This window comes from Triticum aestivum, chromosome 2A (genome assembly GCF_018294505.1).
Source record: "Triticum aestivum cultivar Chinese Spring chromosome 2A, IWGSC CS RefSeq v2.1, whole genome shotgun sequence".
In the NCBI taxonomy this organism is placed as follows: Eukaryota; Viridiplantae; Streptophyta; class Magnoliopsida; order Poales; family Poaceae; genus Triticum; species Triticum aestivum.
This window is the reverse complement of record NC_057797.1, coordinates 74,995,860-75,015,654: the sequence shown is the minus strand read 5'-3', so window position 1 is coordinate 75,015,654 and position 19,795 is coordinate 74,995,860.

Below are 19,795 nucleotides of genomic sequence, written 5' to 3'. Positions count from 1 at the left end.
GGGAGGGGCACAGCTCACAGGGGGGATGTAGGGGACGAGGCAATGAGGCTCGGGGAGGAGGCTGTCCGGCGATGGGGACGGCGCGATGGCTCGGGCGACGGCGTCGGGATGGTGGTGATGGCCGTCGACGGCGACAGGGTCGAGGGGGGTGACGCGGGGGCGATGGAGAGGAGAAGAGGATGCGGCTGTCCGGTGGGGAGGCGGCGCTGGCGAGGTGGCTTCGGGCGGCGGCGACGGACGATCCGGTCGACGTCAGGGTCGGGCCCCTCCCCGATCCAGATGGGATCGAGAGGAGGGAGGGGAGAGGGAGATGTGGGGAGTGGGGGGGGGAATGTGCGGGGGAGTGGGGTGGCCGGGCTAGGGTTCGGTCGCCCAGGGGGTTATGGGGGGGGGGAACCGGGGTGGGCCGGCCTGGCCGGTTGGGACGTGGGGCGGCCTGGTGCGGAGGCCAGCTGGGCCGCTCGGCCCAGCGTGGGGGGGGGGTGTTTCTATTTTTATGTTTTTTTTTGCTTTGTTTTCTGTTTTCTTTTCTTTATCTATTTTCTTTTCTATTTTATTCTTTTAACTTTTGTTTTATAAAATATAAATACAACTCCTAAATTAATGTTATAATTTATTCTACTGCCCCAAAAAGTTTGACACCTAATAAAATAGTTTGCATTATTATTAATTATAAAAGGCATTTAATTAATTGTCACAGCTGCTGTTTTAATTACTCTAGAGCCTTTAACATATTATAAAATTGTGGTTTCTCCACAATAATTACCTGTGCATTATTTTGTTCACTCCGAACATTTTAGTTTTAAAAATTGAAGACTTTTATTGTTTGCCTGATTTTGAACTTGAATTTGAATCGGTTTCGAACTAACTCGAGATTAGCAACTATAATTGAGGTGACGTGGCATCATTAGCAGAGGAGCACTGTAGCTTAATTACCCGGGCGTCACAATTCTCCTCCACTACAAGAAATCTCGTCCCGAGATTTAAGAGGGGAAGTGCGGGGAAGGGATTAGGTTGCGAAATTCTAACGGGTCTTGTTGGTCTTGGCTACTCTTCTCGAGGAGGTCGATCCATTACATGGTTGTCTTCACTTCTCTGCTTCAGGTCATCATGGTGATGTCGTTCTTTTCTCGGGAACTCCAACGTACTTACGAATAGGTAAGGGGGCAGCTCGGCTACGACAGAATGCTTATGAGGGAAACAATCTGGGGGTTAACCCATGAATGAGCATAAGATTATCTCTTGAGTCGAACATATCGAATACATCAAGAGTAAGGTACGAAGGTACAATAAGAGGTTCCAAGTGGATAGATAGTTGCTCGAAGTCTGACCCAGAGTGAGAAAGGGTTTCAGAGCAGCGAGAGTAAGTATTGCGTCTGATACCAGAATAGAGCATTAGGAAGGTGGCCCGTGAATTAAATACGAAGTCAAGCGCGAGGAATAACTTCGACAATAGGGTGTATAGGAGAGTCAGGTTTTGATCCTGTGGAACTGTGGGTTATGGGCCCACCATGTGGGTTAAAAGTAGGAAAGGCGGTGACGTCTTGCACAATCATGTAAGCAAGGCATGTCAGAGGAGAGTCTACGGGTCATGTCGGCAACAACATAGGTACCAAGGGCGAGGGACGAAGAGAACCATTTTCCTGCTCGTTGAACGAGGCGGACCAATAGGCAAAGTTCTCGTCCATCGGTGGTTACCGGAATATCATCAACAATCGTAACAGGGTCTTACTGACCAATTATACATCGAGGTGTTTACATAAGCAGTGAATCTTTACTGCTTAGATTATATAGATCACAAGAATGTCAAACACAACAATGGAAAGGAAAATATGATCATCAGATTAAACAGAACAATGGAAAGGAAAATGTGTTTAAACACATATTTCAGGGGTATATCCTTCCCAATGACAAGCAGAGCATGATATCCATGACAGGATATAAAGTAGAAAACCATTTAGGTAAGGGGGAAGGAATCTCATGATATTACCCATACAACGGTGTTAGGATAAGTGATAAATAAAATTTAGCATCGTGCTTCAAATGTTCCTGTTGAAAATCGGAGTATCGCAGACATGCTTCGAGATAGCATTGACATGGTCTTCAGGTGAAGATCAAACTTTGGAAACATGAAGGATCCATCAGGGATAACTTGTAGAATAAGTCTTACAATTTCCTCATGGACGAATGGATAACCTTGCTGAAAAGGTATCTATAACGATAGGTCCTCCAGCCGGGGGGGGGGGTGCTAGGCATGACATCATGTTACCGGGTCATCAAAGGATCAACATCATAACTCTTGGAAAGTTGTCCTAACCATCATATCTGACGGAGATTCAGGTATGATTGGTGTCAGGATACCTCAGGCTCAGGATGCCTGAGAAGAAAGGTGCAACACCAATTGACGGGTTGACACTGAAAGATTCTCGGGAAATGAACTATGAAGTGACTTCCGTTAACAAGAGTTCATCATTAACCCAAGGAGAGGACAAGGAGGTGTCTGGTGAACTCAACGGCAATTCACCGAGATTCCCAAAAGATGGATTTCCACCATTAAGTGAACAAGGAGATAACATTTGTCAGATCAAATGATATAGGGAAGTATGCTCGAGGAAAACATACACAATTAACATTGGTTGAAAGGTGCGCCCGAAATATGGGTTGGGTTGCACGACCAATGTCAGAATGGTGATTCAATTAGCGAAGGACTTAGAATGAACTATCGCCCATTCACTTCAAAGCAATAGGGTTGCTAGAAGTTTTGAATTCACACGTCATAGCTCCATTGTCGGTATTCCGGTTGAAAACAATACGGGGACCAAGGAATGAACGAAGATGGCAAGTAGTATTATGATATCAAGAATTATTTAGAGGTGGTGAAATTCTCACCACATTCTTGACAAAAGAGATGGTAATACTTCCGAGGTAAGGAAGATCAACTGCTGGGTAGCAGTGATCTCAAGGTTTACACAAAACACGAACAAGTTTGTGTTGAACGGGAGGCAATAAAGTGGTCGATGATAATATAAATCATCAAGGGCAAGGATGGTATTTCTCTTCATGAATTCAATTGATATCCCGGAAGAGCTCAAAATGTTAATGATGATCATGACACAATTGTCGAGAGATTCCACGAAGAAGCAATCGAACAGCGACGACATCAAGAAAAAGCAATGGTGAAGCAAAGGGTCATTGGAACCATGGATAAGACACAAACTCGAAATCAAGCTTGCTGTTCAAGGCGAAATGATATGATGAGGAAGATCGACATAAGCTTAGCTCATCATCGAAGGTTGTGCTCCAGGATTAAGGACCAAGTAGCACAGTTAGAATCGTCACGACAATGATATAGCCAAACAGGCTAGGAATGGCGTGATCGGGTACAAACTCGTACTTATAGAAGCTTACTGAAGAGTTGTTGAACCGTAGTGCGGACTCGGTTCAGCTATCGGTGTCTTTGAGTGTTTAATAACTCAGAGCCCGTGAAAAATTGGAATCAGTGGGAATGTAGCACTTGATGAAGAACTCATAAGAAGTTATGCAGTTCCATGATAATCTCGAGATACCAGGGGGTAATACTCGATGACAGAACAAAGTAGAAGTTGACTGGGGTTATTGCTCTACAGAAGACAAGTGCTAAAACTTGCACGAGAAATGGTATTTAAAAGAGAACATGGTCGGAACCACGATTGCAAAAGGCCAGATCCCAGATATAAGATGAACTTATAACAAAGGAGTAATTAATTTAAGAGAAGCTTTAATAACAAGATCTACATCGTGTCCATGGGCATGAACACAAAGTTCAAGGTCGACTCCCACTTCTCCAATGCATAACCTTTCATTCACCTCTCGTATTTCGAAGATGACAATAGTTGTTGAAAGTTTTACCTGGTGCAATACCAGATAAGTATGACTCGTGAAATCTTTCGGGTTCACACCGGTGAGGTAAGGCGTTGGTTCAATCCCATCAGGGCTTCTTAGAAACATATACCACAAGTTTCCAGAGTAAATAACACAAGCCCGAAAGCAGAGCATGGTTGGCCAAGCAGAGGATACAACTTAACAAGGGCGTCATGTATAAGGGGAAGAACTCACAAAGGGTTCAAATGTGAAGGACACTGTCGGATAACAATCCAACAAAGGACTTGATAGTCCACAAAGGACCTGATATGAGTATCGGTACTCAACCAGAAGAGGAAGGAATGCAAATGCAACAAGTTATGGAATCATCTGAATAATTCAAAGCTTAAATAAAAAGGAATTATGATTTCCACAACAAAGGATCAGAAACAGACGTTCTGATCAAGGATGGATCAATTGAATATACCAGAGGCACAATCGACGACAGATAGTTTGGTCGAGAACCAGCTCATGTTTGAAAAACGTCTGAGCTGGAGAGATAATTTAAAAGGATCATCTGATGATTACTTGCATTCGCCACATATTGAGTCAACAGACTCAAAATGATAATGACAAGGAATGTCAATAAGATTTCTATACTTATGGGATTATTCATAATGAAAGCAAACAAGAAATTCCAGAGCAATAGGTTGCTGAGGATTTTTGGAATATCGGGTGGTATTTCAAAGACTTTTGTGTAACACATAAACAACTGGGGGATGAGCGGATATTCTATAAATGCGAGAATTAACCGTAGGGGTATTCAAGTGACAAGAACAGCAAGGCAGTAAGCTCAAGGGATTATCGAAACCACGACGAGTTTTTCAGGGTATCTTGTAATAACAAGACCAACTGGGGATGATATAAGAATAACAACTGTAAGTAGTTACCCATAAGGGTTGACGGTGGAAGGGGAATTGCAAACGCGATGAACACAAGTTCTCGGCCTAACAGCGGAAAGTATCTTCAGGGTCTTCACGTGCAGCAGACGATCGTCAATAATAAGGGGCTCTCCGGGTGAAAATGATAACGAGATCCTAATGTTAGATTTAGTAAGATTCATTTAACCCGAATAGAAGAGATGTCAGAGTCCCAGAGTATAGGTCGAGGAATAAAAGATCCTACTACCACCCGATGGCGACGTGGGCCCATGGGCCACACAGCCATGTTAGTAAAAGTTTTTCAACGACTAGACTCGACTTCGGCCAAGGAGTTGGAAAGGGGGATTCCTACAGGCAGTCGGCTCTGATACCAACTTGTGACGCCCCCAATTTAATCGTACACTAATCATGCACGCAAATATGTACGATCAAGATCAGGGACTCACGGGAAGATATCACAACACAACTCTACAAATAAAATAAGTCATACAAGCATCATAATACAAGCCAGGGGCCTCGAGGGCTCGAATACAAGTGCTCGATCATAGACGAGTCAGCGGAAGCAACAATATCTGAGTACAGACATAAGTTAAACAGGTTGCCATAAGATGGCTAGCACAAACTGGGATACAGATCGAAAGAGGCGCAGGCCTCCTGCCTGGGATCCTCCAAACTACTCCTGGTCGTCGTCAGCGGGCAGCACGTAGTAGTAGGCCCCTCCGGTGTAGTAGGGGTCGTCGTCGACGGTGGCGTCTGGCTCCAGGGCTCCAGCATCTGGTTGCGACAACCAGGTAGGAGGGAAAGGGGGAAAAGAGGGAGAAAAGCAACCGTGAGTACTCATCCAAAGTACTCGCAAGCAAGGAGCTACACTACATATGCATGGGTATATGTGTAAGGAGGCCATATCAGTGGACTGAACTGCAGAATGCCAGAATAAGAGGGGGACAGCTAATCCTGTCGAAGACTACGCTTCTGGCAGCCTCCGTCTTGCAGCATGTAGAAGAGAGTAGATTGAAGTCCTCCAAATAGTATCTCCAAGTAGCATCTCCAAACAGCATCTCCAGTAGCATCGCATAGCATAATCCTACCCGGCGATCCTCTCCTCGTCGCCCTGCGGAAAAGCGATCACCGGGTTGTCTGTGGAACTTGGAAAGGTGTGTTTTATTAAGTATCCGGTTCTAGTTGTCATAAGGTCAAGGTACAACTCCAAGTCGTCCTGTTACCGAAGATCACGGCTATTCGAATAGATTAACTTCCCTGCAGGGGTGCACCACATAGCCCAACACGCTCGATCCCATTTGGCCGGACACACTTTCCTGGGTCATGCCCGGCCTCGGAAGATCAACACGTCGCAGCCCCACCTAGGCACAACAGAGAGGCCAGCACGCCGGTCTAAACCTAAGTGCGCAGGGGTCTGGGCCCATCGCCCTGAGCACACCTGCACGTTGCGTACGCGGCCGGTGAGCAGACCTAGCAACCTCCATTACAAGGAAGTTGCGTTAACGCAGTCCAACCCGGCGCGCGCCGCTCCGTCGCTGACGTCTGAAGTGCTTCGGCTGATACCACGACGTCGGGATACCCATAACTACTCCCACGTAGATGGTTAGTGCGTATAGGCTCGTAGCCAGACTCAGATCAAATACCAAGATCTCGTTAAGCGTGTTAAGTATCCGCGAACGCTGAACAGGGCCAGGCTCACCTGTCTCCTAGGTGGTCTCAACCTGCCCTGTCGCTCCGCCACAAAGTAACCGTCGGGGACCGTCGGGAACCCAGGCCCACCTCTACCGGGATGGAACCACCTGCCCCTTCAGCCCCCAACTCCGAACAGTATCACAGGTAATGTAACCGTGTAAAGTATATAGTATATGCCCGTGATCACCTCCCGAAGTGATCACAGCCCAGTAGTATAGCATGGCAGACTGACAAGAATGTAGGGCCAATGATGATAAACTAGCATCCTATACTAAGCATTTAGGATTGCAGGTAAGGTATCAACAGATGTAGCGACAATGTCAGGCTATGCATCAGAATAGGATTAACGAAAGCAGTAACATGCTACACTACTCTAATGCAAGCAGTATAGAGGAGAATAGGCGATATCTGGTGATCAAGGGGGGGGGGCTTGCCTGGTTGCTCTGGCAAGAGAGAGGGGTCGTCAACTCCGTAGTCGAACTGGGCAGCAGCAGCGTCGGTCTCGTAGTCTACCGGAGAGAAGAGGGGGGAAGAAATAATGAATACAGAGCAAACAAAGCATCACAAAATATAACAAGGCAATACGCGGTGTTCGGTGTGGCCTAACGCGGTAGTAGGTGATACCGACGAAGGGGGAAGATATCCGGGAAAGTATTCCCGGTGTTCCGTGTTTTCGGGCAGAGGAGCCGGAGGGGGAAAGTTGCGGGTTCGATAGGTTAGGGGTGTGCGGCCGACGAACGGACTGCGTATCCGAAATCGTCTCGTCGTTCTGAGCAACTTTCACGTTGAAAATATTTTAATCCGAGTTACGGATTAAAAGATATGATTTTTAAAAGATTTTAACAATTTTGGAATTTAATTATTTATTTAATTAATTCGAAAAAAATGTATTTATGACGTCAGCATGATGTCATGCTGACGTCAGCAATCAACAGGGGTTGACTGAGTCAACCCTGACATGTGGGTCCAATGGGACCCACCTGTCATTCTCTAATTAAATTAATTAGGGTTTAGGTTAATCTAATTAGGATTAATTAACTTAATTAATTAACTAATTAATTAATTAATAAATAATTAATTTTATTAAATCATTTTTAATTTTATTAATTATATTTATTGTTTTTATTTATTTTATTATTTACTTATTTTTATTTTTAATTTAATTAAACTTTTCCTTTCCTTTTCTTTTTTTTTTATTTTTTCTTTTTTTTTGAAACCGTTCTGGGGCGGGGCCCCCTAGTCAGTGGCCCGGGGGGGGCCAAGCGGGTGCTGGTTACGGGGTGCGGGCGTTGTAGGCGCCCGACCCGGGCGACGAACCGCAGGAGCGGAGGGGGGGGCGATGCAGCACGGCGTCGGGCGCCGTAGATGGCCGTGGCGAGGCCGACGGTCGCCGGAGGAGGGCGCCGAGAGGAGGCCGCGGCCCGGGGCGGCAACAAGTGCGGCCGGGCGCGCGCGGGCGACGACGGGGGGGTGTGCGAAGGGCGGGCGCACGGCTTGCGCCGGTGGCCGTGGCCGGAGCGCGGGGGATCGCCGGGATCCGCCGGCAGGAGGAGCCGGTCGAGGAGGCGCGCTAGGGAGGGGAGAAAGGGCGCGGCGGGGCGCGGGGCATGGATGCCCCAGGGGCGTGCTGCACACGGGCCGGACGCGGCGAGTGAGGCCAGGCGCAGGTGGTCGAGGCAAGGCCACGCGCGGGAGTGCGCGGTCGGGGGAGAGCCGCGGTCGGCGTGGTGGCGGGGGCGCGCGCGCGGAGGCGCGGCCAGATCCGGTGACGGGAGAGAGGGGAGGGGCGCAGCTCACAGGGGGGATGTAGGGGACGAGGCAATGAGGCTCGGGGAGGAGGCTGTCCGGCGATGGGGACGGCGCGATGGCTCGGGCGACGGCGTCGGGATGGTGGTGATGGCCGTCGACGGCGACAGGGTCGAGGGGGGTGACGCGGGGGCGATGGAGAGGAGAAGAGGATGCGGCTGTCCGGTGGGGAGGCGGCGCTGGCGAGGTGGCTTCGGGCGGCGGCGACGGACGATCCGGTCGACGTCAGGGTCGGGCCCCTCCCCGATCCAGATGGGATCGAGAGGAGGGAGGGGAGAGGGAGATGTGGGGAGTGGGGGGGGGAATGTGCGGGGGAGTGGGGTGGCCGGGCTAGGGTTCGGTCGCCCAGGGGGTTATGGGGGGGGAACCGGGGTGGGCCGGCCTGGCCGGTTGGGACGTGGGGCGGCCTGGTGCGGAGGCCAGCTGGGCCGCTCGGCCCAGCGTGGGGGGGGGGGGTGTTTCTATTTTTATGTTTTTTTTTTTGCTTTGTTTTCTGTTTTCTTTTCTTTATCTATTTTCTTTTCTATTTTATTCTTTTAACTTTTGTTTTATAAAATATAAATACAACTCCTAAATTAATGTTATAATTTATTCTACTGCCCCAAAAAGTTTGACACCTAATAAAATAGTTTGCATTATTATTAATTATAAAAGGCATTTAATTAATTGTCACAGCTGCTGTTTTAATTACTCTAGAGCCTTTAACATATTATAAAATTGTGGTTTCTCCACAATAATTACCTGTGCATTATTTTGTTCACTCCGAACATTTTAGTTTTAAAAATTGAAGACTTTTATTGTTTGCCTGATTTTGAACTTGAATTTGAATCGGTTTCGAACTAACTCGAGATTAGCAACTATAATTGAGGTGACGTGGCATCATTAGCAGAGGAGCACTGTAGCTTAATTACCCGGGCGTCACAGTGACAAATCCCAGTCTTGATTCGTGCCAACCCAACAGACACTTTCGGAGATACCTGTAATGTACCTTTATAGTCACCCAGTTACGTTGTGACGTTTGGCACACCCAAGGCACTCCTACGGTATCCGGGAGTTGCACAATCTCATGGTCTAAGGAAATGATACGTGACATTCAGAAAAGCTACAGCAAATGAATTACGCGATCTTTGAGCTAAGCTTAGGATTGGGTCTTGTCCATCACATCATTCTCCTAATGATGTGATCCCGTTATCAATGACATCTAATGTCCATAGTCAGGAAATCATGACTATCCTTTGATCAACGAGCTAGTCAACTAGAGGCTCACTAGGGACGTGTTGTGGTCTATGTATTCACACGTGTATTACGATTTCCGGATAACACAATTATAGCATGAACAATAGACAATTATCATGAACAAAGAAATATATAATAATAACCATTTTATTATTGCCTCTAGGGCATATTTCCAACAAATAGTACCACATCGAGGTGACCATCCTGGCAATGCACTGAGCACTCCACATTCCTGTGCTCGGGTGACCGAGGTCAAGGTGTCCATGGCGATCACAAAAAGGAGGGGTGGAAGCAGATCTCCCTGACGAAGCCCACATGCAGTGCATGAATTTCGCCCAAGCGGAGCCATTTACCACCACTCAATTACTAGCCATCGTGAGCAGCAGCAACCCAAGCTCTCCAGATCTTTGAGAATCCTTTAGCTTGTAGCTCCTCAAATAGGAAGGGACACGAGTCCCTTGGCCTTCCACTTATGCAGCTTCCTCGCTAACTGCAGGACTAGCATAAAATTATCATGTATATTTCTTCCTTTTATGAACGCCAATTGATTCACCATTATCAGATCTTTCACGTCGACTGTGTCTCGTCGCGAGCAATTTAGCACATAGCTTCAGTATACTGTGTACCCAGCTAATCGGACGAAACTCACCGATCGTGCATGCATCCGAATTTTTTGAATGAGCATGATCAAGGCTTGATTTAATCTACCAAAACCGCGGCCGACATAGAGAAACAACTTATGAATCGCTGCCATGACACCTCCTTTAATGATCGCCCACACCTTCTGGTAGAACAAGCCAAAAAAACACGGGGCCAGGCGCACGTTCTGCCGGCATCTCCTTGATTACCGCCCAGACTTCCTCTTAAAACAAAATCAGGTCTTGGTCACTAAGATCCACCTGGGCAATGTTAAGGAATTCCAAATCTTTTTTTGACGAAAAAGAGCAGAGTTGCTGATTTCATTCATTAAGATAGATAGGAGGAAACACCACTGGAGAAACAAATGATGATGTGCACAAAAGCATGAAATAACTCCTCGCCGTGTTTTTTTAAACCGCCATCAAGGCATTTTATTACTGAGTTGGCGGAACAACTTCTGATTGCACTTGGGCAATCAAGAAGGCGGGGATTACATCAAAAAAGGAGCTACAGCACTCCAAGCTCAGTGCTTCCTTTGCACATAGGTGAGCAGCAAAGTTCGCACTACCATTAGAAAACACTAAAGCAAATCCATGAAATTGTGAGAGCTGTGTCTTCATCTCTCTGAAGATATGTCCGGCCTCGGAGCGATCATGTCCCGCTTCCCATGTTGTTGCAATCATCTGACAATCTATCTCCAGGATCACCTTCCGGTAACCCTTTTCCAAAGCTATCTCCAGGATCACCTTCCGGTAACCCTTTTCCAAAGCCATGCACACGCAATCTCGACAGGCTAACGATTCAATGATGAATGGGTCTGTTATAGCTTCGTACTTTAGTTGCCTGTGCTACGACAAATGTACCTGATTGATCCCTCGCGATCGCCCCAGTCCCCGCACACTTTTGTGCACATCTGATTGCACCGTCAGTGTTAACTTTGATCCAGCCAGCGCCCGGAGGCTCCCACTTAGGCTGTGGTTTAGCGTGTAGCACCTCCACTGCCGGAATGTCCAGAGCTCTCACAAGCTCTTGTCTGTGCGGTTGATAGCCGATCTCCCTGTTTGTGTACTTGTTTCTGTTGTTCAAAATCGCTCACAAAACCGACACAGCCACCGTTGTATCCTTCTTACTCACGAAGTTGTGATCCAGTAAGTCTCTCGCCCACGCCACATGGTGTGACGTAGGAAGTTTTAACTCAAGACAAAATCACTGGCTGTGTCCCAAAATAGTAGTGCATGATCGCAAACTATCAGCGCATGAAATAAGGATTCATTGCTTCCTCCGCACATTGGGCAAATTGCATCCGATCTGATATGACGCCTGTATTATTGCCCATGTGCTGGTAACACATCCTTCAGTACTCTCCACACAAAGACACGAATTTTTGGTTGTACTTGTAGTTTCCATAGAGCCTTCCATGTTTCCTCTCCACCATCAGGAGATGAAGTCTGAACTTGCAAATTGAACTTCTTGTCCATTGCCATTCTATAAGCAGATCAGACCATATACGACCCAGACTTCTCCCATGCCCAACCCCAAAAATCTGGGCGTACAACTCTTGGTCGCGGCATGCTCAAGATTGCATCCGCGTCAGGGGCAATAATCATACTCCGAACCAAACTTGTGCATTCATCAAGAAGATCAGCAACTATGTGTACTGGCTCATCAGATAGACGACATATGGGTTTCATGGACACAGTTCCAGCTATCCACTTGTCATGCCATACTTCAGTCGTCCTTCCGTCGCCGACGCGCCTAATCAGGCCTTCCTTCAACATGCTTCTGCCAGCAATGATTGCTCTCCATGTAGGTGATGCACTCCTTGGGCAATTTGCACTCAAGAACTCACCATTAGGATAATACCTCCCTTTTAGTACATGTGCACACAAACTGTCAGGCCTCTCCAATAGCCTCCATGCCTGCTTTGCCAACATGGCATCGTTAAAAGTCTCTGAATTCCACCCCCCTCTAAATTTTGAGATGTACATTTTATCCCATGACTGCCAGTGCATTTCTCTTTTATCCAGTGATCCCCCCACCAGTACATGGACATCACTGTCATGACTTCTCTGCACACCCCCTTTTGTGAGCTTGAAACAGGTCATAGCGTAGGTTAGTAAAGCCTGAACCACTGTCTTAAGAAGGACTTCCTTTGCTACACATGAAAGTTTTTTGTCACACCAGCCTTGCACCCTGCATCTTGAACACTCATGGATGTGCTCAAAGTGACGTTCTGTGAGCCTACCAGAGGGAGTTGGTAGCCCAAGATATTTTTCTGTGAGTGCTTCTCGCTGAATATGCATTTCGTACACCCACTCAAACAGAAGCTCCAGAATTCCCACTGAAAAGATCGAGCTCTTCTGCTTATTTGCTTGCGGTCCCGAACCTTCACTATAAACACTCATAATTTCAATCAGCCAAGTTGCACTCCTAACATCGGTCTTCATGAACACAAGACAATTGACTGCAAATAAAATATATGAGACCCACGGGGCCGTGAAGCCCACTTGAATTCCTCTGTCAATCCATCCCGCATCATAATTCTTGAGAAGACATGATAATCCTTCCCCACACAACAAGAACAAATACACTAGTAGAAAAGGGGGCTTTGGTCCAGGCCGGGTAAGCCCATTAGTCCCGGTTCAGTCCAGAACCGGGACCAATGGGTGCATTTATCCCGGTCCGTGCGGCTAAGGCATTAGTCCCGGTTCACCTGGGCCCTTTAGTCCCGGTTCGTGCCACGACCGAGACTAGAGGGTGCGATGCCCATTGGTCCCGGTTGGTGGCACCAACCGGTACTAAAGGTTAGACCTCTAGTCCCGGTTGGTGCCACCAACCGGGACTAATGGCCTTTGAGGCATTAGTACCGGTTCATGGCGCGAACCGGTACTAAAGGTCCCATTTTCAAACTCGCCCCCCCCCCCCCCCCCCGCGTCCGTGGACCGCCTTTTCAGTTTTAGAAAAAACAAAAGAAAATGATGGACATGTCAAAAAAATAAAAAAAATAAGTTTCCCATGTGATATGTGGTCTAGTTGTTGGGAAAATTTACAAATATGAATTTCGACTTTATTTACAAAATCTCTCTAGAATTTGTAAAATGGGCATAACTTTTGCATACGAACTCGGATTAAAAAGTTTTTTATATGAAAAATCATCTACTCGAAAAGTTACATCCGATGGAAACTGCCTACGGCCTGTTTGCAAATTTGTAGAATCCTCAAATTCCAAAAGGAAAAAAAGTTATGCTCAAATTTCAGTTTTTTTAAATTTTCATTAAATCTGGTCAAATTATGGTCAAACTACTTATTCAAGAACAATTAGTGTTACTAAATAACTATTCAAGAATATTAGTGTTATTAAATAATTATTTCAGTTTTTTTGAATTTTGGTCAAGTCTGGTCAAATCTGGTCAAACTATGGTCAAACTGTGGTCAAACAATGGTCAAACTACTTATTCAAAAAATATTAGTGTTACTAAAAAATTATTGTTTTTTAGAACAATAGTTTCAAACTCAAATAGTGAAATGTGTGACTTCATGCTCAAGCTAAACTCCTGAGGGTTAATAGGATTGACATCTTACTATTGTCAGGAAAACAACGAGTGCAGACTTGGAAACAAGGGAGAATAGAACCTGGAAGTTAAGCGTGCTCAGGCTGGGGGAGTGGGAGGATGGGTGACCGTCCGGGAAGTTAGATGATTTGGAATGATGAGGGGTGATTAGAGATTAAATCGAGCAGTGATGAGGGGTGATTAGAGATTAGAGGTTAAAATAATTCAGAAATTTGAAAATAAAAAAATTCAAAAAAATCAAATTTAAAAAAAAATCAAATTTTTTTCTTTAGTACCGGTTGGTCCCGGTTCAAGAACCGGGACTACAGGCCCTTATGAACCGGGACTACAGGCCCTTTTTCTACTAGTGATATATGGATATGGGATCCCCTTGTGTAAACCCTCTTGTAGGTTTAAAAGAGAGAAGAAGCTCCCCATTCACCTTTACCTGAAAGCTGATTAAGGTAACACATTTCATAACTAGAGAAACCATACTTCTGCAAAACCAAGCTGTTGCATAACACCTTGTAAATATGGCCATTCGACTCGGTCATAAGCTTTCATCATATCGATTTTAACTGCATACCATCCATGTGTACCCTTCTTTCGCTTCATAGAGTGGGTGCACTCATAAGCTGTGAGTACATTGTCTGTGATCAGTCTCCCAGGTACAAATGCACTGTGTTCTTCTGCTATAATCTCATCAAGGATCTCACGAAGGCGGTTAACCAGAACTTTAGAACATAATTTGTAAATGACGTTGCATAAGGAGATCGGCCTATACCGGGTAGTATTCCTTGGATGTTTCACTTACGGTATAAGAACTATTGTCGTTTTGCTGATCATTTCCGGCATATGATCATCATGTAGAAACCCGAGCACCGCCTGGGTTACATCCTCCTTAATGAGGTCCCAATGTCGCTGATAAAAGCTGGCATTAAATCCATCCACCCCCGGCGCCTTTGATGGTTTCATGGAGAAAAGTGCTGCACACACTTCCTCTGCTGTAAACGGCCTTAAAAGCATTTCGTTCATCTGGTCTGTAACCATTACTGGAACGTGATGTAAAACTGCCTCAATATCCAGCTCCTCCTGTGCTCTGTACAGGTTTGTATAGAAACCTTGAATTTCTGCCACAATTTCCTCCTTACTCTCGCGAAGAACACCTGCACCATCTTCAAGTGAGAGTGAGACAATGTGATTCTGGCTCTTCCTAGCAGCTGCTTTCGCGTGGAAGAATCCGGTGTTGCGATCACCCGTGTGTAACCAGTCCACCCTAGATCTTTGCTTTGCCATTACCTCTTCCCCGTATTGATCCGTAATGGTGTCACCCCCATGGGTAATTGCCGGTATGTTTTTTTTCCCATTGGCAATAAAGATTGAAAAGCTTCGTAGTAGCATCTCTGTCTCTCAGCCATCTTATACATGAGCATTGTCTCGCGATCATATGCTCAAGCGATGCAAGACCCAGCACTAGCTGCTTCAACGTGCGTCTCACCTCCCCTCCGCCGAGAGAGATCTCCAATCCTGCGCACAATTGAGGCACAAAATCACATAATTTGCGACGGTGATCTGCAGCTTCACATTCCCACTGCTCTTTTGTCCCCAAGCCGTGAGATAACATGCTGTGTTTCTCAACAGCAAATATAAGCGCTTGAATGGGTCAGTAATGGCAGTGTCGCAGGCCCACACCTCCTTGACCGCCTCCTCAAAACCCTTAAGTTTTGCCCAGGAAATCTCAAACCTGAGGCGGCGCCTTGGTTGAATGTGCTCACTCAGCGTCAAATGAAGCGGACAATGATCAGAGTACGCCGTGGATAGCACCTGAAGGAAACAGTTCGGATGCTCCAATTCACAATCCACTGAGACAAAAACTCTGTCAATCTTGGTAAGCGTGGGTGATTCTTGCTCGTTACTCCACGTAAACATGTGGCTGTGCCCATGCAAGTACAGATCTTTGAGGCCATTAACATCAATGAACTGCTTGAATCTTCCCATCAGTCCAGGTTAGCATTATTCTTGTCAGATGCCTGTAGAATCAGGTTAAATTCCCCTAACACCAACCGTAGGCCAGGGCAATGCTGGCGGTGAGCTGAGATCTGCTCCTGATCCTCTTGTGGTCTGTAAACCACCGAAAGCCACCAAGGCGCACCCTCGGATGGCCAAACATAGCCCGTGATGAAGTTTGTATCATTCACAAAGTTAGAAATCTGTAGCATGGAGGAATTCCAGGCGATAACGACCCCTCCCTTAGTCTTGCACACAGGAAGGTAAGAAAAACCGTCGTAAGACGACCCAAACATTCCATAATAGTGTACTGGTCGATCACAGCCAGTTTAGTCTCATTGATACAGAAAATTGCAGCATGTAATGAGTCAGCAAACTCCCTAAGCGCCTTACTCTTTGCTGGACTATTAGGCCCCCTATCATTGCAGCAAGCAATCTCTAGGTTAAGGCCTGACATAATGGAGAGCACGTCTCCATTGCACGCCAGCATCCAACAGCCTATGCTGACACTGCCAGTGTTACATCTCCATCCACTCCCAGATCGATGGAGATGGCTTTCCCAAAGATGGAAAGTGAACAGTTTGATCACTTTTGTTACGAAGTGATGTTAATAAAAACGACATTCCTTTTACATATTAGAAAAATAAGCAATATTAATTGCTTACGCCCCATCGTCCCCTGTGATCGTTGTATCTTTGCAGCGAGTGAGATTATATAACAATGTTTGCATGCTTCCAAACTGTATGGAAGCACCTTTCTTGAGTTTTCTTGTCATTGCTAATTTCTCCATTGAAACCAATGGGAAGACCCAAAGTTTTGAAGTTTTGGCTATGGCATACGAGTCTACTCTTCTTAGCTGCATTTTGCATTTATGACTTTGTACCGAGTTCCGTCACTCCGGTAAAAAGAAGAGAACTGTTTGATCATCTCCTCCAGTCCTTTTAACAATTATCAACTTCTATGTAGCGCTATGTTCACTAAATTTTGGTAGAATTACCATTGGGCATTTGTCTGCTGTTCTGTGACTCAGTTTAATGCGTTTATACTTCAGTAAAAATAAGTAATATGTTTGATCATGTACATAAATAACATAATAGTAAATGTATGCACATCTAGTACTTACATAAATAACATGACAGCAAATGTATGCACATCTACTACTTACATAAATAACATGACAGTAAATGTATGCACATCTAGTACTGTAAGGTGGTGCTATGCCACTACATTTTGGCAGTCCGTTTGAGAACAGTTAATATCTGATGTTTCAAGTTCATATCACCAGTTGTGTGTTTGTTAGCACTACCAATTGCAAGGATGAGAAAGATTCGAATTCTATAATATCTCACAAGATAGAAGTTACTTCATTGCTGGAAAATGAGTGGCATGGGCTTTAGATTTATAGTACTTGAAAGTTGAAAATATACTATTGGATGCTTAATGTTGATATGACAATGTTCTTTTGTGAAGGTGTCCGGAGAATTTGGCAAGGAGCTACAGTGCCCATTCCGCTGATGGTTGTGAGTTATCTCAACAGATACAAGTTTTCAGAGGAAAAGGAGTCTTTGCGGACTTGCTTCTTCTACTATTAGTACATCCTAGCCATGGGAACTTTTGTAGACTTGCTTATTTCTGATATTACTAGACTGTAATCATCAATAGCCGTGAAGTTTGTTGGGTTATTATGGATCTGGTGGTGATGTTCGATGCTGCTCTGGGCTACTTGCTTACAAGTTTGCACTGGACTATTTGTGTATACATGATGGTAGAATTTGTGCCCTGTTTGTAATACCCTGTTGGAAGAAAATGCTTCCATTTCATGAGACATTAATCTGGTGATGAATTGGTATGACTGCCGTCGGTTTGCATTCTTATGTTGTATGCATGGTAGTAACGTTCTGCAAGTGGGCTATGTATGCGTTCCATTTCGAGTATCCTCGTGGTTATGTTTATCAGGAGTGGTTATCTACTGCCTTCGTGGTCGTTGGGTCCTCTGTTAGAATGTTAACTCTACCTGGTGGTATGCTTGTATTGTCGTTTTCACCCTCATATTTGCTGCTGAACTTCGTCAGCATTTTGAACATTATGATGATTAATGCTATGACCAGGGATACGAATTCGCAATCAGTGTTAGATATTTGGTAAATAAATTTGAATTGAATATCTATGTTACAAAGACGAGCTGAACCATTAAGAGGCCGCACTAGACCGGTTTGTTCATCAATTTGTTATTCTGAATTTGACAACAAAATGCATGTATAAATTGAAGAAGCCCGCTAACTTTGATTGTGTTGTGTTTTATGTTGAATAAGTGAAGACAATTTTTTCTCACAAATCTTAATGTAAGAAAGAATTAGCCTAAAAAGCAACGGTCGAGAAATAGCTTAGACATTTTTATCCAATTTTTTGTTTACAAGATTCGCTAACCGTGAAAAAAAGACATGTGCCCTTTTTCTTTCATTTTTACTAAAATCCAGTCGACTGAATTTCCATTTCGATCTCGGTAGAATTCTCGATCCTTGAATCTCGTCGGCAATCGCAACGTGGGCTGTCTGTCGTGGATGAGGTGTCTGCTTGCCTTTGTTTTGTGTTGTTGAAAACTGTCACATACTTTACCCAATTTTTTTTGTCGACAGTAATATCTGAAGACACTTCTTAGATGTGCACGATGGATTGTGGTCCATAGCGTCATTTTTTCACGACATTGAACTGCAACTGTATTTTTTTCATCTAGTTATTGGGTGTGTTTTCCATTTCAAACAGGTTATTCATCAAGATCTATTTCCAGACGGAAGGATATATCATGACTTTCAGTTGCTTTTGACAATATTGTCTTTTCCTTTGAAGCCCGTTCTTCATGAAAATCTACCTAATTGTGCAATCATAATAGTTTGACACCAGTTTTGATACTTTCGAAGATCCCGATTGGGACTCAACTCTTATTATTATGTTTGAAAAAAAAAAACAGTACTCCCTCCGATCCATATTAATTAATGCAAGACTAGCGCCACTTAATATGGGTCGGAGAGAGTAATAAATTTAAACATTTCGCCATATCTTTTTCTTCTTTGCACGGAGGGATTAACTGCCCTACTTTCCAGGGCTGAAAATGACGGGGACCTCGTGGGGGTCAAAGTTTATCGTGATGCACCAGCAGTGTCAAAAAATTTTGTTTGCAGATGATTCACTCATTCTAATGAAGGCCAATGCTATCAGAAGTGGACATATGCTATGATTCTTTCCCTTCAAAGGCATGGGCTGTCAGATTTGGCTTGAATCTAGCCAGAACCATTGGATGCAGTAAGATCGTGATCAACTCAGATAGCATGGAGGTTGCAGAAGCTTTTTTTTTAAAATGGCTTTCGCCCCGCTTTATATATAAAGCAATGATCAACAGCATCCAATACAAGAGCACACCCACGCACACACGCACCCAAGGCAGGATACATAAGCGCTGAGCGCAGCAACCCAAGCACTACACTGAGAGGTGAAGCCGCATATGACGAACCGTGGGCTCCAAGGCGGCACCTTCAGGAAGGGAACGACACTAGGGCGCCGCCACCGTCCGATCCGAGGATCAGAGTTTCTCCTAGAGCACCACGATGGGCAATGAGAGCCGCGAAGACGCCTTCAAGAAGGAAACGAGTTTTGCCGCCGCTGGTCTGTCCAAAGATAAAGCAGGTTTTCACCCCGGCCACCACTCACCGCCACCGAACGCCACACCCCGGCTACCACGCCGCCCACACGGCCGTGGCGACCGGACATCACCAAGCCATGGGCTCTGCCCACGAGCACCGCGGAACCACCACCAGGGCTGCCGCCCCGGCATCCAAGACCTTGACACCACCTCACCCGAGATCCGCCGCTACCCCAACCAAAGCACATGGACGGCCCCCAGTGCCGAGACCCAATAGGCCGGCCAAACTTGGCCTTCATCGACCCGTTTTGCGACACCAGGCGCGAGACGAGCTCGGTCCTGCTGGCGGGCGCGAGACGAGCATGGTCCTGCCTCCGGTCACGAGATGAGCTCGGTCCTGCTGTCGGGCGCGAGACGAGGTCAGTCCTGCTGCCGGGCGCGAGACG